Genomic DNA, 24053 nt, shown 5'->3' with positions numbered 1-24053 from the left:
CAGAAGATCCTCTACACAGGCTGCTAGCATGACATGAGTTCACTTATTCACTTCATAAACTTAATCTCCTTAAGAGAGGTGCTTTTTAAATGGTTTCATATTCCTATTTCAAAAAGGTTCTTTCAAATGCTTTAAAGGAGTACTTTATGGAAGCATCACCATGTATTAAAAATCTGTAGAATCCTTCATGGGAAAGAGCTTCCAATGAAGTGAAACAGAATATGATGTTATCACATCTTTACTTGGGTGTTAGGTTCTACAGCTAACATTTAAGGCAAAATCCAGATAGAGTGAGAATTTATCTTGAAAAGCCCTTAAGCCAGGGAATATGGCATAATATACTTTGCTTTGCTTAAACGGTACTGTACTGCCTGTCACTAAGTTCCACAGAGAGTTTTTCCTCCATACGGTGGTTTCTTCAGCTGAGCACCAGACAAAGCAGTTAACTGGTGTTCAGAGGCCACATTATATTCTTATTATTTGCAGAACACTTATAGTTGAATTCATGTAAGATAAATACATGTATGGTACACCTCGACCAATTTTATTATGCTTTCTTAATACTCTCCAGGCAACCCGGGACACAAAGAGTGGATACTTTTATCCTATACAATCCTTTAGTAAGGAATCTCAGGGACCCTGGGTAATAATACACTTACACCTAAGATACACACTGCAATCTTAGGTACTGGGAATGATGAAGTTTATTGACTGTCGATTGGGAGATGATGCACACAAGAAACATCTAAAGAACAAAGCTAAGACTAACCTTTCAGGGATCATCTTTATAGTTTGCTAAAGAATCAAAGCTGAGGCCGGGCGCGGTGGCTCAAGCCTGTAATCCCAGCACTTTGGGAGGCCGAGACGGGCGGATCACGAGGTCAGGAGATCGAGACCATCCTGGCTGACACAGTGAAACCCCGTCTCTACTAAAAAATACAAAAAACTAGCCGGACAAGGTGGTGGGCGCCTGTTGTCCCAGCTACTCGGGAGGCTGAGGCAGGAGAATCACTTGAACCTGGGAGGCGGAGCTTGCAGTGAGCTGAGATCCAGCCACTGCACTCCAGCCTGGGCGACAGAGTGAGACTCCATCTCAAAAAAAAAAGAATCAAAGCTAAGTTGAATTAAAACTATTTATTAAGTAGCTAATTGTGTGTAAGAAACAACAACCATATTCAGGTCATTTAATCTGATGGTTTTGAAACTATCAGTACAGAATATATCTTATCAAAAATAGACAGACAGATAAAAATTGAATGTGAAACCCAAGTACACCAGCAAGACGAAAGCAGGACAGCTCTGGAAGCAGCAGGGAGAAAGGTTTCTTTCACCTCAGCAACTGTAGAGTCCCAAAGATTCTTGAAACATAATTTGAAAATCACCACTCTAGAAGCAGTTCTCTAGTCCTACCCCTTTAATATTAAAGCTGCAGAACCACAGGCCTAGAGGGGGTGAGCAGCTTTTCCAAGACCATGCCGTTTAGCAGCACAAGGGCAGCAGATACCACATCTCCTCGCTCAGTCTACCACCATTTCCATTACCAACCTGCCTCCCCTCCACAACCACCCCATATGTAAGATAGAATCTTTCAGAACTGTATGGGGAGAGCAAATGGAGATTTGAAATGATTGAAGTTGGATGTACCATGTCAGGTAAGACTTCTGGGAAGAGGGAAGTTTTTTGCTAGATCTTACAGGAAAAGCAAGGCAGGATTAATGCAAAAAGCCATTTCCCACTCTTCAGGTGGAATGAAAAGAATGAGAAGGGAGGTATGTATGTAGAACAAGGGAGGCTAGCAAAATGGAATGGAAGGTCTTGAAAAATAACAAGGCCTGAGGGAGGGAGGGCGAAAGGAACAAAAGGGGAAACTATTAGTGATGCTAAATAGTTGAGGAGGAAAAAATATTTCCAAAGATGTATCACTTTCCTGAAGCTCAGCTTGCCAAATACTTTCAGTAGTACTGATGTGAAGACAAGCGAGGATGGAAGGAAAAGCTCAGGTGGGAGCCCTGCAGTCAGAAGGCCTGAACGTGGAGGAGGCTCCGCTTCCTCATCCACCAATGATGGGAGTCATGAGAACCACAAACACTTTACATGAGTTAATGTTCAGAAAAAACACATTGTAAACATTTCATCAGTTTGTAAAGTTACTGCCTCTTAAAATAAAACATCAAGCAATATTTGTATATGAATTCATCTATTCCCATGAAAAGCCCATGTAAAGAGGGCCCTTGCCTCTAATTTTCCAATATTTCCAAACATTCATGCTCCATATTAGGAGCCTGTAGGCATCATCCTGCCAGGGTTTAGCTGTCAGAACAGTAATACAGCATTGAGAACCAGAGTCCTTCCTGCCTGATGGTTGCTTGTATCATTTCAGCCACTGTAACCAGGGAGGTCAAGAAAAGTTTCACTGGCTATTTAGGTTGGAGACACTGAATTATTCAGATATTTAAAGGAAAAAAAAAAAAAACACTGAAGTACAAAGATAAAAGGAATAAATGGAACAGGATAGCAAGGGAATGACCAAAGTCAGATGCACACTAAACTATAGCAGAAGCAAGCAGGATAAGAAGCAATAAAGCACTAGATACAAAATTTAAAGGAACTGATCAAATAGACACTAAGAAAATAAACAGACTCTAAAAACATGCTGTAAAAACACAGAAGGCAAAAGCTAAAAATGTTAGGACACTGCCCAGTCTAAAATAATCTTCAAAATGTATGTGGGAAAAGGGAGGAAAATGGTTAGAAACCAGCAACAAACACAAAAAGGCAGAGGAAGATCAAGGAAGCCAACCTATGTCCTCTGCTAGCGGCCTCCCGCCCAACTCTCCCGAAACCAAAGGAGAGTCTTTTTCTGGTTGTCTTGCTGACCTACTTTTGAACATCTATGAAATAAATAACTATAGTGTCATAAAGCCTGGGAGGAGGGAGAGAAAAGAAATGTCCTGGGTCTTAAGATATGTAACAGACCTAGCTACTTAAAACCACACCATGGATTTATTTTAATTATGGAATTTAAGTAGATTTTATTACTGAAATTTCTCTTTCATTCATAACCAATAAGTGTTACTTTTAGGACTGTTATTTTTGAAATAAAACGAGTGCATGGAGTAAAATCAAACTATACAGAAAAATTTAAAAATTGAAAGTTAAAATTCTCTATCCTCGCTCCCCGAACATGTCAATGGTTTTTGAGTATCATCTCTAGAAATTATTCATATACGAGGAAAGGCATTTGTACAGACTTCATAAACATCCTTTTATTTACTCAAATGAGATCACATTATTCAAGAAGTTTTGGATGTCGCTACTGTCACAGTGCTTTTCTTAACAGGACACACAGACCTGCATCACGTAGAAAATGCTGCACAGGACTCCACGGTATGGATACACATAATGGAAAGAGTCAGTCCCATACTAGTAAGCTATTTTGAGCAATGCCTTTTTAACTTTCTCTTCTATCTATCTTAGCTTTTCCACTAAACGCTGCAACAAACATCCTTACCTGTAGGTCTAGCATTTGTTCTAGTCCACTCTGAGCTGTCAGGGTCCGTTTTCATCCTGCAGTTAACTCTCAGTTAACTGGACTAGGGAGAATTGCTACTCTAAAACAACCCCAAATCAATCCTTATTAACAACTAAAATTTAATAAAATATGGTATAAAATAAAAATTTGTTGAGAGAACCTTATTTCCAATACACAGAAATATTTACCACTTTAAAAACATCACAGAAAAAATTAAAATAATACAATGTTGCATGATCTCAATTATATGTAAAATCTGAAAAAAAAGAATAAAGGTCAAATATACAGAGATAGAAAACAAAATAGTGATTACCAGGTTTGGGGTAGTGGAGAGGAAATGATGAGGTGTAGAAGTCAAAGGATACAAAGTAACAAATATATAGGATGAACGACTCTAAAGATCTAACATACAATAGGAAGACTAAAGTTAATAATGTGTATTGCATTCAGGATTTCCGCTAAATGAGATTACAGCTGCTCTTGGGGGGTGGAGAATGGCTAACTATGTGAGATGATGGCTGTGTTAATCTGTCTCACTACAGTAACTGCTTTACTATATATATGCATCTTACAATCATGTTGTATGCCTTAAACACACACAATAAAAGTTATTTTAAAAAATAAGGAATACAAAACAAAGGTTTGGAATTAAGACTTTATTAAAAAACAAAAAAAGGCCCCCCAAAGAGATAACAGTCTTTTAAGGCAGTCCCCTATTGTTGGCTCCAAGTTCCCTACTCAGACGAATTTCCTTTTACTCAAATATTAGAAGAAAATGTGCAGACAGCAACTGGTTTCTGAGCAAAGTAGCATCTTAAATGGCCTGGCAAGGGAAACAGAGGGAGAGCAGGCCTTCCCATGATGAAGGCCAGCCAGCAGTCACCCCTCACTGCTTCTGACTTGCTCCTCTTCATCAAGTAACCTCAAAACTGTACCTTTTTTTTTTTTTTTTTTTTTTTGAGATGGAGTCTCGCTCTGTCGCCAGGCTGGAGTGCAGTGGCACAATTTCGGCTCACTGCAACCTCCACTTCCCAGGTTCAAGCAATTCTCCTGCCTCAGCCTCCCGAGTAGCTGGGATAACAGGCGTGTGCCACCACGCCTGGCTAATTTTTGTATTTTTAGTAGAGATGTAGTTTCACCATATTGGCCAGGCTGGTCTCGGACTCCTGACCTCAACTGATCTGCCCGCCTCGACCTCCCAAAATGCTGGGATTATAGGCATGAGCTACCGCGCCTGGCCCACAACTGTATCTTAAATCCTGTGTATCACATAGGAAATGAAATCAACCTCATCCTTAATGTCAGCTTCCTCTTGTCTTTCTCTGGGCTCATCAGAGAAGCTTTCAAGCACTCTCAGATTAGCTTGGTGCTAAACTGAAAAAGTTGAGGGTATGGCTTCTTTAAGCTTTCAGTTTCCTCAAATGCAAAACAGGGATAATAATTGTGCCTACCTTCATAGGACCAAGAAACAATACATGAGACATTCTTGGCAGAAAGAATGGTATACAGTAAGTACTCAAAAGGTGTCATCAGCCTCAGTTTCCAAAAAAAAAAAAAGGGCAGGTACAGAAAAGACTCTAGCACTACCAGAAGATTTCACTTAAAGATATGATTAACCCTGCTCAAACTTCCTGCAGTGCTGCTAATTAGCCTGGGGCCTCCCCAGCCGAGGAGATAGCAGCTAATCCAGGGCTTCAGTGAAACAAGAAAACACTTGACCAGAAAGCGGGTAGCAGTCTCCCAATGGCTACTGTCAAGTTCCAGGCATCTGGAACCTTCCAAGATATAGATGCTTTCCTTCTCCTACAATTTCACTCTCTTCAAAAACATGCTAGTTTTATTTACTTTTAACCATCATTATTTTGCCCCACCAACACACCAAGGGTTTATAGTACTGTACTTAGCACAGTCCCTTACAAATGATCGGTGATAAGGAGAAACAGTTATAACTTAGGTTATTTTCCTCCTACTTAGAATATGTACCAAATACACAGATCCACCATATTAAGTATCATTATAACGGACATCTCTGAAAAAAAAATTATTTTCAAATTTGTATCTCAGTCTTCATATTCACTTAAACTCAAACCTCCAATGCCACCTAAATAATTTGTAGAATCTTAAATTTTACCAAAATGGGATTGAAACCAGAATTTAAACACACACAATCACACTTTTAAAAGTTTCATATGAAAGAATCCTGTGTCTTGAAAGATGGCTATTTTAGTCTTTGATTCCTTGACTCATTCATTAGAAACTTGGTTAGGCATCACCTTCTCCAGAAAGCCTTTTCTAGAGTGACAGTCACATCCTCTCCCTTGTCCACCCATATCTTACAGAAACTTCTATTAGTAGATTACTGCTGTAGTGGTCCTTGTTTCTATTTGCCCTACATCCATTCCCACTTCTGGTAACACTACCCTGATTCTCCCTCTGAGAACCATTCCTCCCCAAATGACAGCCCAGGTGGCTCCCCCATCTGTTACACCCTGGCCAATCAGCATATTCTATCTGCCCTCTTCCTGGCCCCAATGACTGGCTTAGGAATGGGTATGTGACCCAACTCCAAGACTTCTATTGGAACAACAGGGGAAGAAGTATGTCTTCTTGCCAGGACTGCTGACTGTTAAGGGTGATATGAGGTTGGAGCCGCCAGAAGTGGATGGCTGGTGGGTCACACACAAACATGTAACCTAAAGATGAAGCCAACAGAGAGGAAAACAGAAAGACTCAAAGGCTACTTCTGGAATTTTCAGATACATGAACCAAAAAATTCTCTTTTTTCCTTGAGCCAGTTTCTGGCCTTTGGAAACAAACCATGCTCACTAATAAAACTATACTCCATTTATTTCATTTCATGTCCATTACCCTCTCCTAGAGCATAAGCCCTTAAAGGGCAGAAACTCGGATTTATTATCTTTCTATCCCTGTAATCTAGCAGAAAGCCTGGTTCACGAGTGCTGAATACGTGTGCAGCACTGGGCTCAGTGGGAATTTTCCTACAACCAACTCTCATGTTCAGCAAACACTTTATATGCACCCTGTTCATCTGCTTAACATGACTAACAGTATCTACAAAAAGTCCCTGGTGTGGGCTGTTTATACACACTGGCAGAAAATAAAATGTTGTATTCTTCCTTTCTGCCTACCAAGATGCAATCCACTTGTTAATTCTTTACATACATCCCCAACCTCAAAAATATCAAGAACAACAACAACAACAAGCCACTGAAGTTTCCAGAGCAGTGTCACCAAAACACTGTCATAGGAAAAGAGCAAAGAGACTATGCATGAAGGGAAGGCAAGCACAGGCAACAGTTCCCCTAAGAACAGAGGTCCTCAACCCATACTCCTCATCTTCAGGGGCCGTGATATGCTGAATGCCCATGTGCACTTCTCTAAGCAGAGGACCCACAGCTTAGTCCTAGAGCCATTCTCAAAGGGCTCTGAGATTCCAGAAAGGTTAAGCAGCACTACTCTAAAGGGTACAATAAGCATTTCTAGTATTTCATTGCTGTTCTCCTGCTAATTCAGTTAAATGAACATTATTCATGGAAAACACAATCCAACTGGAGGTCTTCTACCCACCAAAGACAAAGAGTCTCTAAGGAGCAGGCCAACCTAAAATCAAGCTTTGTTTGTTTAAATCTGGCCTCTGATGTAGGAGGAAATAATTTCCCAAGAGTCATTGTCTCCACCGGGACTGATCAATGGCAGCCAGCAAATACCTGGCCAGATGGAGAGAAAACAGCTTCATCTTCATCCTGCCAAGAGCCTGCCAAACTGTAAAGGTCTCATCACAAAATGGCCAGCCTTCCTGAAATGAGGAAATGGCATTTTTTATAGTAGTGGAGAACAGGAAACAAACTAAACGTTCATTTAAAAAATGACTACTTGGTCAGGCATGGTGGCTCACACCTGTAATCCCAGCACTTTTGTAGGTTGAGGTGGGCAGACTGCTTGAGCACAGGAGTTCAAGACAAGCCTGGGCCACAAGGCAAGATCTCATTTCTATAAATAACAACAAAAAAAAATAGCTGGGCATGGTGGTGCACACCTGTGGTCCTAGCTAATTGGGAGGCTTAGGTAGGAGGATCACTTGAGCCTGGGAGGTCAAGGATACAATGAGCTATGATTGTGCCACTGCACTCCAGTCTGGGTGACAGAGTAAGACCCTGTCCCAAAATGAATAAATAAATGAGTAAAATAAAAAATGACTACTTACACTTTGGGAGGCCGAGACAGGTGGATCACGAGGTCAGGAGATCGAGACCATCCTAGCTAACACAGTGAAACCCCGTCTCTACTAAAAAATACAAAAAACTAGCCAGGCGAGGTGGCGGGTGCCTGTAGTCCCAGCTACTCGGGAGGCTGAGGCAGGAGAATGGCGTAAACCCGAGAGGCGGAGCTTGCAGTGAGCCAAGATCGTGCCACTGCACTCCAGCCTGGGCGACAGAGCAAGATTCCGTCTCAAAAAAAAAAAAAAAAATGACTACTTAAACATTGTGGCATAAGATAATGGAATCAACACAATTCATTAAACAAATATTTATTGAGCGTCTATTATGCACCAGCAGTTTGTCAGGGAAGGGATACACAAAGACAAATCAAAGAGCTCCAGTGATATACAACTAAACTCATTAACACGGTTGGATCTCAGTGACAATGATACAAAGACTACAAAAAGCAAACGAACATGTGAAGCACAATTCCATCAATACATGTACATACATGTGCACAATACATATGTATGTAAAGATATATGTATAAAATAATAAAAGAAGTGCAATCCTATGCAGGTAAGTATATACACATCCAGAGATGACTGAAAGGATAGTCACTAAAAATTACCTGTGGTCATCCCTTAAAGGGAGAAATGAGGGTAATCGTTCTTATCTTCTTCATACTACTTCCATATTATTTGCATTTTGGGAGTGAGCATATATAATATTTGTATGTGTAAAATGTTTCGAAATATATCACACAAAAACAATCCAGCGATCCTAATGTAATTTTTTGAGAGAGGACAGGCTGAGAAGCTATAGGTCTTTATTTTTAATAAGAAAATGATCATTACTTACCTAGAGGCAACTGTACAGTGTAACAATGGAGAAGAGCACTGACTCTCATACCAGATGGTCTGGGTTCAAATTTTTCCTCTGTTTATTAGCTGTGTGAATTTAGGTAAAATACTTAATCTCTCTGTATCTCAGTTTCCAAAACTGTAAACTGAGGGAAATACGACCTACCTCATAGAGTTGTTATGAGGATTAAATGAGCTAATACTAAAAGGGATGATGACGGTGGTGATGGTGGTGGAGGAGGAGGAGGAGGAGGAGGAGAAGCAAGAGGTAAAGCTGTTCCAGATATATTACCTGCGAGCAAGGAGCCTCATCTAAAAACACTGCTGAATACAAGCCTGATCCAAGGGTTTTCTGGCCCTTCTTTGAACAATTCCTTTAATAGTAGCAAGGACCACCTCTCCAGAGGCTTCAGGAACTTCTAGCAAACTCTTGCTCATCACTGATTTTATTCGTTTACCCACCTCCCAGCTGCCATCATCCACATCTGTGCACCACCCTTTCCTACTTTCATACCCAAGAGAATGCTACTTCCCCAGCCTTGCAGATCCTCTGTTCTCTAACTGGGTTCTTTCCTTCCTTCTATTTATCCAACTAAATGCTTCTGGTTCTAATTAGTGTTTCCCATCCTAGCCTATCTTACCTTATTATTCTATCATCTAAGTGCCTAGATTGGCACATCAATAGAATATATTGATGTATTTTTTGTAGAGACAGGGTTTCACCATGTGAGCCAGGATGATCTCAATCTCCTGACCTCATGATCCACCCACCTCGGCTTCCCAAAGTGCTGGGATTACATGCCTTCTGTTGGCCTGTGAAGTGAGGCCAACCGTGCCCAGCCTCTTAAATTCTAATTCGGATTTGTGTTCTTAGAAAACCATCCACTGATTTCATCCATCCTTAGTGATGACAATAACAAGCCAAGCATTGTGATAGGTGCTAGGTCAGTGTGGGTAACTGAAGCTGGGAGGTCACCACATCATCAAAAGTTAAACTGACGCCACACACACCTTCTAATCGCTTGACACTGAATGGCTCTGTAAACATTCACATGTATCTGACTTCTCCATACAACTAGAGTTCACTTTGTCTTACTGGCACTTGTTTTTACACATACATGGTCAATTTTTATCTTTCTGTTTTCCCTGTCCTGAATCTTACTCCCAGTAAGAACATTACAGCACTGAAAGAACATTAAGAATAACAATTTTTTTAAAATTTGCCATCCTAACCTAACAGCAGCTGTTTTATTTTCCTGTATCTTTTGTGGGTTTCCGTATGTATGGATGAGTGAGTGTGTGGTGTCTATGTGTGGTATCATATACATATGTACAATATGCGCTATATACACACAAAGAGTTATGATAATAACATGCATACATCCTCATATATTTTTCATTTATTGGCTAAGCATTTTTCTGCATTCAGTATTTATGGTTGTAATAGCAATACAAGCATTCAGAGAGTTGTCATACCATAGTTTACTTATTGTCCTGTTGGCTAAAACACAGATTATTATACTTTTGAAAGATAACTCATTACATGTATACCTGTGTAAAAACCTGCACGTTCTGTACATGTATCCCAGAATTTAAAGTAAAATAAAAAATCTGAAAAAAGATAACTCATTAATGAATGATTTTCCTATATAGAATCTTTATATATTTCTTCTTCTCAATTACAGACTTGGAATACATTTTTCCAGCAATCAGATTATTAGACCAAAAGCTATTAAATAAACAACAAAGTTTTTCATTGCCATATGGCTGTTCTAAAGGGTTTTAACAATTAAATGCACCTACAAGCAACACTTTATTATTCATACTCGTGGAAGGAAATAATGCTGAGCATAACCAAAATCATTCGGTTTGCAATTAGGAGGCCAAAAATTTACACATATTTTTACAGAATAGTTGTATTCTTAATTGCATTTCACAGGCCAACAGAAGAGATGTAGATAAAATGAGATCAGGTATGTCAAAGTACTCTGGAAAATTGAAAAAAAAAATACAAATTTGAACCCTATTGGGGAGCAGAAGGAAATCAGTCACGGAATTCCAAATAGGCCAAAAGTCATCCACACAGATACCTGAGAGCTGTCTGTGTATGTGTGCATGCCCTCTCCTATAGTATGTCATAAATGCAATTAGGACAGTTTTCCTATATGTGACATCTCAGCTGAGACCTTACAAACAGAAAGAGAAGTATGTGTGTCAATATTTGACTCTCTTCTGTACTCTTTTCTCCGCCATCCCAACCTTACAGAATCATTCCCATTCTGCATGCTACAAAGCAAACCACTGAAAATAGAAACCAAACTGCCCAAAATGGAAGGGGAAAAGGAGCAGGAGAGAGAAAACAAAAGGTTTATTTTAGAACCAGCTGTTAAAGATTAAACTAAAAATTTTTACAGGCCCTTGAAAACACAATGCTCCAACTATTTACACCGGATGGCTTTCAAAAACTCCCCTCTACTCCCAGTACCCGAGACCAACAAAATCACTGTGGCTGGGTCTCAGCAGCATCCTACTGAGCCTGGATTGCCCAAGTATGGGACCCAGGTTACCATGCACGAGATAATTTTGGGTGATCCAGAAATGCATCTCAAGTTGTGTGTCACGACCTGAGAAAGATACTCCCTTCCCAGTCTTTTTTAAACTTGGTGAGATAGCCTAAAAGAAGTCCCCACTTGATATTAGCATGTCTCCAACACTTAACAGTTCTTAACATCGGTTTTGTTGTAGTTGTTGTTTTTTGTGTTTTTTTTTAAACAGAGAAAAGCAGGGCATAAGCTCAGTGGCTTTAGGAGTCAAAGTATCTAGCTAGAACTTAACGATATAGTTTCGTTGCCATTTTATTTATTTTTAGGGTTTCCTTATACAGCAAGTGATACTGATGTAGGTAGTAAGATAAGCACTTATTTTTTAAAAGGATATTTTGAAATAAAGAAAGTGAATCAAATCAAAGAAAAGAATTTACTAAATAGAACAAATGTTACAGGGATATGATCAAAACTGAAAGGGGGGTAGGGGGGAAACTAAAGTTTGGGAAACTGCATTAAGCCTACTTATATTTCATGCTTATCTTTTTTATGTCTTCATCTTCTCAACATAACTGTTATATCCCTCAGGGTATAAGGCTATATTTTAATATCATATGTCTTATTTCAGTTGCCAGGTATCCTATATAGAAACAGACAGTCTAGCATTTCAGTTCTGTCAGTCAAAACAAAACATTTAAAACTAGACACATTAAGTCCATCAAAATACTATAATTTCAGCTTCGCTTTATCTTGATTTCCCACTGATCCTTATGTCCATTTAAAAAATCATTATAACTTAACTTTGCTTTATCTTCAATTCTGGTTGCTTTTTAATCATTAATGACTCGGAACACTTCACCTTTCAGTTTTCTACTCCATTAAATTTCTGATGATCTATAAAAAATATTGCAGATATTCTAATAAAATAGGTACAGAGATCCTCTAATTCAAGGAATGCCATTCTAAAGGAGAGAGAGAAATTATAAACAAGAAAACATAGTGGGCAGCACAGAAGATAAGCAGGTGATTTGATAGAAGGTTCTAGAAGTTAGGAAGAGGCGAAGTGCTAATTTTATAAAACAGAGTAATCAGGAGTAATCACCTTTTTTCTGAGAAGGTGCAGGGGATATTTAGGCTGAGATCTGAGATTTAGTAATAATTTTGACATGTTGTTATTTTACTCCTAATTTGTTTTGTAAGTAAAGTGATTAGGTATTAAGAGTTAAGCCTTCCTACCAGATGGATTCACAGCCGAATTCTACCAGAGGTACAAAGAGGAGCTGGTACCATTCCTTCTGAAACAATTCCAATCAACAGAAAAAGAGGGAATCCTCTCTAACTCATTTTATGAGGCCAGTATCATCCTGATACCAAAGCCTGGCAGAGACATAACAAAACGAGAATTTTAGACCAGTATCCCTGATTAACATCAATGCAAAAATTCTCAATAAAATACTGGCAAACCGAATCCAGCAGCACATCAAAAAGCTTATCCACCATGGTCAAGTGGGCTTCATGCCTGGGATGCAAGGCTGGTTCACCATACGCAAATCAATAAATGTAAATCCAGCATACAAACAGAAACAAAGACAAAAACCACATGATTATCTCAATAGATGCAGAAACGGCCTTTGACAAAATTCATGCTAAAAACTCTCAATAAATTAGGTATTGATGGGACATATCTCAAAATAATAAGAGCTATGTATGACAAACCCACAGCCAGTATCATACTGAATGGGCAAAAACTGGAAGCATTCCCTTTGAAAACTGGCACAAGACAGGGATGCCCTCTCTCACCACTCCTATTTAACATAGTGTTGGAAGTTCTGGCCAGGGCAATCGGGCAAAAGAAAGCAATAAAGCGTATTCAATTAGGAAAAGAGGAAGTCAAATTGTCCCTGTTTGCAAAAGACATGATTGTATATTTAGAAAACCCCATCGTCTCAGCCCAAAATCTCCTTAAGCTGATAAGTAACTTCAGCAAAGTCTCAGGATACAAAATCAATGTGCAAAAATCACAAGCATTCTCATACACCAATAACAGACAAACAGAGAGCAAAATCATGAGTGAACTCCCATTCACAATTGCTTCAAAGAGAATAAAATACCTAGGAATTCAACTTACAAGGGATGTCAAGGACTTCTTCAAGGAGAACTATAAACCACTGCTCAGTGAAATAAAAGAGGACACAAACAAATGGAAGAACATTCCATGCTCATGGATAGGAAGAATCAGTATCATGAAAATGGCCGTACTGCCCAAGGAAATTTATAGATTCAATGCCATCCCCATTAAGCTACCAATGACTTTCTTCACAGAATTGGAAAAAACTAATTTTAAGTTCATACGGAACCAAAAAAGAGCCCGCATTGCCAAGACAATCCTAAGACAAAAGAACAAAGCTGGAGGCATCACACTACCTGACTTCAAACTATACTACAAGGCTACAGTAACCAAAACAGCACGGTACTGGTACCAAAACAGAGATGCAGACCAATGGAACAGAACAGAGCCCTCAGAAATAATACCACATATCCACAACCATCTGATCTTTGACAAACCTGACAAAAACAAGAAATGGGAGAAGGATTCCCTATTTAATAAATGGTGCTGGGAAAACTGGCTAGCCATATATAGAAAGCTGAAACTGGATCCCTTCCTTATACCTTAGACAAAAATTAATTCAAGATGGATTAGAGACTTACATGTTAGACCTAAAACCATAAGAACCCTAGAAGAAAACCTAGGCAATACCATTCAGGACATAGGCATAGGCAAGGACTTCATGTCCAAAACACCAAAAGCAATGGCAACAAAACCCAAAACTGACAAATGGGATCTAATTAAACTAAAGAGCTTCTGCACAGCAAAAGAAACTACCATCAGAGTCAACAGGCAACCTACAGAATGGGAGAAAATTTTTGCAATCTACTCATCTGACAAAGGCCTAATATTCAGAATTTACAAAGAACTTAAACAAATTTACAAGAAAAAAAGAAACAACCCCATCAAAAAGTGGGCAAAGGATATGAACAGACACTTCTCAAAAGAAGACATTTATGCAGCCAACAGATACATGAAAAAATGCTCATCATCACTGGCCATCAGAGAAATGCAAATCAAAACCACAATGAGATACCATCTCACACCAGTTAGGATGGCAATCATTAAAAAATCAGGAAACAACAGGTGCTGGAGAGGATGTGGAGAAATAGGAACACTTTTACACTGTTGGTGGGACTGTAAACTAGTCCAACCATTGTAGAAGACAGTGTGGCAATTCCTCAAGGATCTAGAACTAGAAATACCATTTGACCCAGCCATCCCATTACTGGGTATATACCCAAAGGATTATAAATCATGCTGCTATAAAGACATATGCACATGTATGTTTATTGCAGCACTATTCACAATAGCAAAGACTTGGAACCAACCCAAATGTCCACCAGTGATAGACTGGATTAAGAAAATGTGGCACATATGCACCATGGAATACTATGCAGCCATAAAAAAGGATGAGTTCATGTCCTTTGTAGGGACATGGATGCAGCTGGAAACCATCATTCTCAGCAAACTATGGCAAGGATAAAAAACCAAACCTGCATGTTCTCACTCATAGGTGGGAAATGAACAACGAGAACACTTGGACACAGGATGGGGAACATCACACACCGGGGCCTGTCGTGGGGTGGGGAGAGGGGGGAGGGATAGCATTAGGAGATATACCTAACATAAATGATGAGTTAATGGGTTCAGCACACCAACACGGCACTTATACACATATGTAAAGAACCTGCACATTGTGCACATGTACCCTAGAACTTAAAGTATAATAAAATAAAAATAAAAAACCCTAAAACCTAAAAAATAAATAAATAAATTAAAAGAGTTAAGCCTTCCTGTTATTAAAAGTAAAAAAATAAGATATGCTGGTAAGGTTGTGGAGAAAAGAAAATGCTTATATTGTGGGAATGTAAATTAGTTCAACCATTGTGGAAAACAGTATGGCAACTCCTCAAACAGCTATAAACAGAACTAGCATTTGGTCCGGGAATCCCATTACTGGGTATACACGCAAAAGAATATATATCATTCTACCATAAAGGCACATGCACACATATGTTCACTGCAGCACTATTCACAATAGCAAAGTCATGGAATCAACCTAAATGCCCATCAATGACAGATTGGACAAAGAAAATGTGGCACATATATACCATGGAATACTACACAGCCATAAAAAGGAATGAGATCATGTCTTCTGTGGGAAGATGGATGGAGCTGGAGGTCATTACCCTTAGCAAACTAATGCAGAAACAGAAAAACAAATACTGCAATTTTTTACTTACAAGTGGGAGCTAAATGATGAGAACTCATGAACGCAAAGAGGGTAACAACAGACACTGGGGCCCACTTGAGATTGGAGAGTGGGAGAAGGGACAGGATCAGAAAAAATAACTATTGGGTACTAGGCTTAGTACCTAGGTGACAAAATAATCTGTATAACAGACTCCCAAGACATGAGTTTACCTGTGTAACAAAGCTGCACAGGTACCCCTGAACTTAAAATAAAACTAAAAAAAAGAAACAAACAAACAAGAGTTAAGCCGCCTCTGTAAGTGTGGAAAAAGTTTTGCCCACCCTCTGTTCTACCCACAGTTCATGTGGCTCATCTGTTTGGGGGTTCAGGTTACTTATCTCACACTCAAGTAGAAGCAAAGCTTTGTACATAGGTAGCTTTATCAATCAGACATTTAAAATAAACGAGCAAATAACAAAAAAAAACCTTTCACCATTCAGGCCTGTTAGTCAAGGAAAATTCTTATGGATTTCTGGTTGGCAGCCTATAACCTGGGAAAAGATTAAGACTATAAAAACGCCCTGTATCAGTTATCATATTATTATTCAACAATGAAATGATCTAGAAACGGGGCACAAAGGGTGTTGGCTTTTCCTACTCTTTTAGTTCTTGTTATTTTCCCCTATTCTTTTATATTTGTTAAAAACCAAAGCAACCCCACCCAAAGAGTACATAGTGAATTCCTGCTTACTCAAGACAACTCCTGGCTGAGAGTTGAACTGAGGTTAAAGGATGCAAAAAAGGCAAAACAAACAAAAACCTGAAAGCACAAATTCAAATTTGTCAAGGTAAAATTCACATGGAGTTGCCCAAATTAAATAACCCTCATTTAAATTTCAGTAGAGTGTGAAATATCTGGTATAATCTGTAGAAGACAGGCGCTGAGGGAGTTTTATTTTGGAAAAAATTCCATCGTCTATTTTTTCGCCACTCGCTTTTCTCCCGCTTTGCTTAAAATCTTTGAAGTATCTCATTAACTCAGTCTCAGTACCAAACACAGCAGTATCTCAAAGGGTCAATGGTATTTTAAACAAACCTGGGAATGCTGAGGGTTTGGAACACCATTCAAAAGATGTGTAATTTTTACCAGGAAATGGATCTGTCATCATTTTTGTCTGACAGATGCTGAAAATGAAAATAACAAATTTAAAAGAGAATTTGCAAGCAGAAAAAATATGAACAGAGTGAGAAGAACTAAAAAACACTTCAAATGGGACATTAAAAGATGAACACGTATTTAATTTTATTTAACAAAGACAAGAATTCTAAAAGTTGGCCGGGCGCAGTGGCTCAAGCCTGTAATCCCAGCACTTTGGGAGGCTGAGACGGGTGGATCACAAGGTCAGGAGATCAAGACCATCCTGGCTAACACGGTGAAACCTTGTCTCTACTAAAAAATACAAAAAACTAGCCGGGGGAGGTGGTGGGCACCTGTAGACCCAGCTACTCGGGAGGCTGAGGCAGGAGAATGGCATAAACCCAGGAGGCGGAGCTTGCAGTGAGCTGAGATCCGGCCACTGCACTCCAGCCCGGGTGACAGAGTGAGACTCCATCTCAAAAAAAAAAAAAAAAAAAAAAAAGGATTCTAAAAGTTGAATATTTTCAACATAACTCCTTGTGGGAGAATGGCTAAAAATATCAAGGGCACAGGAGGCTAGCCATTATCTCTTGCTATGATTAATTGCATGAGAGCTAGTCATTAAGCCATTCTTATGCCAGTCAGCAAATTCATAGCCAGGAATACCTATAGGTCAGGTGACAGGCTGATATTTCCCTTAAACTGAGTGCTACTCCCTATTACGCCATGATTTTCCTTTGTGACGATGGGATTTTTAAACTCTCTGGACCCCCCTTTTGTTTTTCTGAGACAGGGTCTTGTTTTGTCACTCAAGGTAGAATGCAGTAGCCCCATCACAACTCAATGAACCCTCGACTTCCTAGCCTCAATCAATCCTCCCACCTCAGTTTCCCAGGTAGCTGGAACTGCAGGTGCACACCACCATGCTCAGCTAGTTTTTTGTATTTTTTGTAGAGATGGGGTTTCACCACATTGCCCAGGCTAGTCTGGAACTCCTGGGCTCAAGCAATCCCAAAGTGCCGGGATTACAGGCATAAGCCACCATGCCCAGCATGGATCCCGTTTTTAAATCTCCAACAAACAATGGCTGTCTACTATGTGTCTGGCTCTGATCTAGACATGGGAGAGACAAAGGTGGGTTAGATAAGGTCTAATCCAAGGAGTGTCACTCTAAAGGAGAGAGAAATTATAAACAAGGAAACATAGTAGGCTGTACAGAAGATAAGCAGGTGATTTGATAGAAGGTTCTAGAGGTGGGGAAGAAGCAAGTGGTAATTTTATAAAATCAGGTTATCAGGAAAGCCCTGAGAAGGTGACCTATAAGTTGAGATCTGAAGAAGAAAGAGTGAGCTATGGCAAGAGGCACGTGAAAAACTGAAGAAGAACACTGCGACTAGCAGAACAGCATGAGCAAAAGTCCCAGGGTGGGAAATGGCTTGGCATGCTGGGCATAGAAAAATGGTCAATGGGACTGCCTTTCTGATCACACCCGAGGTCTGGGATGTATTCAAGGTAATGAGAAGCCACTGGGGTTTCACTAAAGTGAACTACTTTTCTCAATAAGTTAAGCTTAGCCTTTTTAGGTACTAAACTTTAAACCATTTTTCAATGGGAATTTCTTTCACATTACAGTAGTCTCTCCTTATAACAAGAGAAACCTCCCAAGACTCCAGTAGATGCCTGCAACCTCAGATAGTACTAAACCCTGTATCTGCTGTTTGTTTGATCTGATAACCCAGATGGCTACTAGGTGACTAACGGGTAGATAGCACTGGACAAAGGGATGATTCATGCTCTGGGTGATTTCATCATGCTACTCAGAATGATGTGCAATTAAAAACTTATGAATTGTTTATTTCTGGAATTTTTCATTTAATATTTTGGGACTGCAGTTAATTTAATAGGTAACTATGGAAAGTGAATCCATGGATAAGAAAGAACTGCTTATAGATTTTCTCCTCTTAGACTGAGTATATAGAACTTAACTTCTTTTGTCAATTTAGGCTCATGATTACTATTTGGTGCTCTGTCATCAGGATGAGGACAGAAGTATGTAAACCCAGATCACTGTGCTTTTATAGTATACTTTCTTCTGCTGCTGCTACCAGCAAACACTTCTTGCTATATCAGGTTGTCCTAGCTGCCTTATTTGGGTGAAACAGCTTCAGTTATGGCCATCAGGCCATGACTCTCTTTTCTATTTGACCAAGCACATGGGTTTTGTGATAGTCATTGCTGCCTAGAGGCCATTTCTATTACTGAGCCCTTGGAATACAAAAACAGACCAATCCCATATAGTTGCCTTTTCCCACCTTTATTTCTAGGTTCACAACAGTGTCACACATGGTAGGGTGTGTCCAAAGTTTGGACACCAGACATGTGGCTGGCAGAATTCTAAAAATGGCTCCCCTGAGGTTTCCATCCTGTGGTCATTCAATCAAACACTAATCTAGGTACTACTGTGAATGGGTTTTGTAGATATAATTAAAATCCCATGTCAGTAGACCTTAAAATACAGAGATATCCAGATGGGCTTAATTGAATCACATGAGCTCTTTAAAAACAGGAAGTTTTCTCTGGCTGGTAGCTAAATAAGTCAGAGTGATGTGAGGCATAGGGTGGATTCAACATGCTGGCATTGGCTTGAACATGGAGAAGCCTCAAGAGGAGGAACATGGCGCTGCCTCCAGAGGCTGGGAGGGGGTCCTGGCTGAAAGCCAGCAAGAATCTGTGGACTCAAGTCCTACAACCACAAGAAACCCAATCTGCTAATCCCAGGCATGTGTTTGGAAAAGGGCCCCAAGTCCAGGTGAAAGCACAGCCAGCCAACACCTTGATTTCTAGCCTGAGCAGAGGACACAGACACACCATGCCAGATTTCTGAGCTTCAGAACTATGAACTCATAAATGGAGATTGTTTTAAGCAAATCATTTTGTGGTGGCTGGTTACACTGATAGAAAACTAATATACTTGGTGAAGTGAGTGTCTAGTAAGTCTGACAAAGAATGATAAAATAAATGAATAGGCTTTTGCTCTATTATTCATACAAATGTCCACATAATAGCATGACATAATGGAGCATAAAATTAGGGGCCAGCAGTTCCGGGTTCAGACTGTGCTACCAGCCACTTATGTGATTCACAAAAATGAATTTTCTTTCTCTGGGCCTTTTTTCTATAAATGAGAGAAATGCTCAAGATGACTATTAAGGTCTTTTCTAGCTGTGATAGTCTCTAAGTTCAGTAATTCCTTATTATATTAGAAAACAACTAAAAACAAATATGCACATTTTCCTCTATATATTTTCCTTTCTTTTTTTTTTTTTTTCCTTTTCTTCTTTTTTTTTTCTAAGAGACAGGGTCTCACCATGTCATCCAGGCTGGCCTCAAACTCCTGGCTTCAAGTGATCCTCCGGCCCTGGCCTCACAAAGCACTGGGATTATAGGTGTGAGCCGCTGCACCCGACCTATTTTAAATTTGCTAATGACACTCATTTTTCCCAGCTAATTAGCATACCTGTATCTCAAAGTCACAAAAGGAAGGTTGCTGAAAAAGGAATCTACTTACACTGTTTTGTTTTTCAAGACAGGGTCTTGCTCTGTAGCTCAGGCTAGAGTGCAGTGGTACGATCACAGCTCACTGCAGCCTCAACCTCCTGGGCTCAAGCCATCTCCTGCTTCAGTCTCCCAAGTAGCTAGCACTACAGGCACGTGCCACCAGTTAATTTGTTTTATTTTTTGTAAAGATGGGGTCTACTTATGTTGCCCAGGCTGGTCTCAAACTCCAGGATTCAAGCGATCCTCCTGCCTTGGCCTCCCAAAGTGTCAGGATTACAGGCGTGAGCCATTGTGCCTGACCAGAATCTGCTTACACTGATCTTAAATATATTCAACATATGATTGCTGCATTTATCTTTAGCTTTGGTTACAATACCATCTCAGAGGCTTTTCGATCTTGCAATTAAATAAATATTTAGGCAGTTTACATAGATCATCTTTGCATAAAAGCTGAGTTAACACAATCCTAAAATTTGTTTAAAACACAATCTGGGTGCCAAACCGGCGGGAGGAGAAACAGGGGAAGGGAAATGATTTATCTAAACACATGACTTAAAGCTCAAAAGATGCTCCTTGACAAAAATGACCACATAAGTTTGGGGGCCTCTGTTCAAATTTTTCATATCTGTCCTTTCAGTTTTTTCACTACTAATTTTTATTTTAAAACAAATAGAAAGAAAGGTCTTTACACACATTCCCCTTTGTTATTTCAAATGTGTTCAAGTTATGTTAAAGTTGCATGTCATTCTTAAGTGAAGCATTATGAAACAAAAATCTCTCTAGAAAAGCTATCTGCAGCATCTCTCAAAGGCTTATGCTACAGTTCAAGTATGTTTGCAGATTGAGAGCCTGAGCATGTGCAAAAGGCAATGCATGAAAGTGGGAGGAACTGGAAGGGGTAAGAGAGAGAAAAAGAGAGAGCACTGCTTGCAGTGTTTTGATAGGCACAAGTTTTCCTTCCCATTCAACTGCTAAATTCTCTGTACTTAAGCTGAACTCTGGGTCGTGGCATAGAGTGCAGGAGCACTTTCTATAAAAAGCAGTGTGCACTGCAATGCAAGAAGAGGCTTCCTGGCACAGGGTAGCAGAGAATAAAAACAGTGCAGCACGGAAATCTAGATCAAACTAGATTAGAGGGTTCTCCATAGGGAGCAGGATCTAAAACTCTATATCAAACCCACTGCCTATTATGCATATGTAGTGTATAGGAAGGAAGGTCTTATTACCAATGGTACAAAGACGATCCACAAAGTGAATCCCCTAACATGAGGACCGATATCTTATGGTCCAATGATGGTCTTGGAGGGAAGGCAGGGAGCTAAATGGAACTTTATTTTGAAAAATAACATAATAATCAAAATAAGGTAACCTTATATTTAAGTAAGATTTATGTTCTTATTTCAACTGTGCACAAAATCATAAAGACAAGTGCTGATGACAGATACAATTTTTTCTACAAGATTGTATGATAATGCTGTGAGATAGCCTTTAAGTTTGGCTTTATTACAGCACCATCAAAAAGATTAGCATTCTTGCAAAAGCAATTGAGAGCCTCATCAATTTTCCCCAAATCCATTCTTATTCTTTTGATTCAAATCACTCTTTTCAAGTGCCCATCAAGTCACCAACTGATGTGTTTTCTCTTCATTAAGTGCTCTAATATGCCAGATCCTCCTTTGTCTATGACAACAACGTACACAATTCAAGAGGTCTTGATACGGTTTGGCTGTGTCCCCACCCAAATCTCAAGTTGAATTGTATGTCCCAGAATTCCCACATGTTGTGGGAGGGACCCAGGGGGAGATAACTGAATCATGGGGGCTGGTATTTCCCATGTTATTCTTATGATAATGAGTAAGTCTCATGAGATCTGATGGGTTTATCAGGGGTTTCTGCTTTTACTTTCTCTTCATTCTCTCTTGCCACCATCATGTAAGAAGTGCCTTTCACCCTTCACCGTGATTGTGAGGACTTCCCTAGCCACATGGAAATGTAAGTCCAATTAAACCTCTTTCTTTTGTAAATTGCCCAGTCTCAAGTATGTCTTTATCAACAGTGTAAAAATGAACTAATACAGGTCTCCAATACCATGTTCATAGATTTCATAAAGTCACAGATCTCTTGTATGATTTACAATTTCTGTTTGCCCTGCTTTTTTGTTTTGTTTTGTTTTGTTTGAGACAGGCTCTTACTCTGTCACCCAGGCTGGAGTGAAGTGGTACAATCATAGCTCACTGCAGCCTCAAACTCCTGAGTTCAAGCAATCCTCCCACCCCAGCTTCCCGAGTAGCTGGGACTACAGGCATGGACCACCACACTTGGCTAATTTTTAAAATTTTTAGTAGAGACCAGTTCTTGCTGTGTTGCCCAGTCTGGTCTTGAATTCCTGGGCTCAAGTGATCCTCCCATCTCAGCCTCACAAAGTGCTGGGATTACAGGCATGAGCCACAATGCCTGGCATGCTTCTGATTATTTATCTGTCATTCAGAAACAGACCAGGACACAGACAAGATGTTCTAAAATAAATAAAAGTATTAAGCAGCAAGGACTATTTGAGCTGTGATTAATTTTATTAATGGTCAGTCATCAGTTAATATTTTTGATTAATCATAACTTCAGGGACTCAGATAATGAAAACATACATAAACAAGGATGCCTATGTCCACAATTATGCTTAATACTATGCCTGGTTTCATTATACAACATGGCTTTGAGTATTCTCAAATAATTCCCTGTTGTCTTCAAGAGTCCCAAGTAAAAGAAGCCCTCCGGAGATTGCTCTAAAGAAATACCAGGCTGGCTGGACTCTACTCATTGCTGCAGCCGAGATTCTGGCATTCTGAGGGAGTAAAGCCAAGTAAGCAAAAAGTTTCACAAGACTCACTCTGGGGGTGCAACATGGAGACAGCATGAGATGCACCCTGGCCAAAGAGGCCACAACAAGACTAACATCTGGAACCAGTCATTCGTCTATTTCTATTTTCCCTATTAAAGGCCTAAAGAACCTTTTGGTATTAATAATCTAAACAAGGTTCCTGATACAAAACAGCACATATTTCTTCCTCAGTCATTTCTTGGAGAGCTTTCCAACAGTGTCAAATAAGGACATGCTCTTCTACATTGATTGAGGCGGGAGGTTTGTGATATGGGTAGATTCAGAGGATCCATAAATCCCCATAAGTGTTGTGCCAAATTTCTTAAAGTCCATAGTATTCACTGGATTTTTGACGGGGTCTCTGATAATACTATTCCTATCAAAAACTTCCTGTATACATAATTTTCATAGTCAGTCCTCTAGGCCCGTCACCGCACCTCACCAGGAATTTCTATGTACCATATTTCCTCGATTCTCAAACACCTCTTTTTCTGCAATCAGAATGCATCTTCTTTGTTTCGTTTTGCGGGGTTTAAAAAAAAATTTTTTTTTTTGAGACAGGGTCTCACTGTCGCCCAGTCTGGAGTGCAGTGGCATGATCATGGCCCACTGCAGCCTCAACCTCTCAAACTCAAGCAATCCTCCCACCTCAGCCTCCAGAGTAGCTGAGACTAAGGCACATGCCAACACACCAAGCTTGTGTGTGTGTGTGTGTGTGTGTGTGTGTGTGTGTGTGTGCAGAGACAGTGTGTGTGTATGTGCACGTGCATGGAGACGGTGTGTGTGGGGGGGGGGTGGGGGGAGAGGTCTCACTATGTTGCCCAAGTTGGTCTTGAACTCCTGGGCTCAAGTGATCCTCCTGCCTCAGCCTCCCAAAATGTTGGGATTACAGGCATGAGCCACCTAACCCAGCCCAGAATGCATTTTATAATCCTTCTTTATCTTTAACAAGATGTTTCCTTCTTGCTCCTCAAAAGTGATTATTAAATTGATGATAAGCCTTTGAATTAATAACATTTA

At 39.8% G+C, this 24053-nt stretch overlaps 1 protein-coding gene and 1 long non-coding RNA gene across 51 annotated transcripts in view; both read right to left on the bottom strand.

Annotated features, from left to right (window-relative positions):
• The window catches only part of ARHGAP26 (Rho GTPase activating protein 26), an 840200-nt gene that overhangs the window by 249215 nt on the left and 566932 nt on the right, over positions 1 to 24053 (bottom strand). The window lies entirely within an intron of this gene.
• LOC144329560 (uncharacterized) lies at positions 477 to 1115 on the bottom strand. Its single transcript, XR_013394920.1, has 2 exons — positions 878 to 1115; positions 477 to 835 (listed from the first exon to the last, which is right to left on the bottom strand). It is a non-coding gene; the product is annotated as an uncharacterized LOC144329560 (long non-coding RNA).

The sequence above is a fragment of the Macaca mulatta genome, chromosome 6 (assembly GCF_049350105.2).
Source record: "Macaca mulatta isolate MMU2019108-1 chromosome 6, T2T-MMU8v2.0, whole genome shotgun sequence".
Lineage (NCBI taxonomy): Eukaryota > Metazoa > Chordata > Mammalia > Primates > Cercopithecidae > Macaca > Macaca mulatta.
The sequence above is the reverse complement of the archived record's forward strand: the minus strand, read 5'-3'. Positions and strand labels throughout refer to the sequence as shown.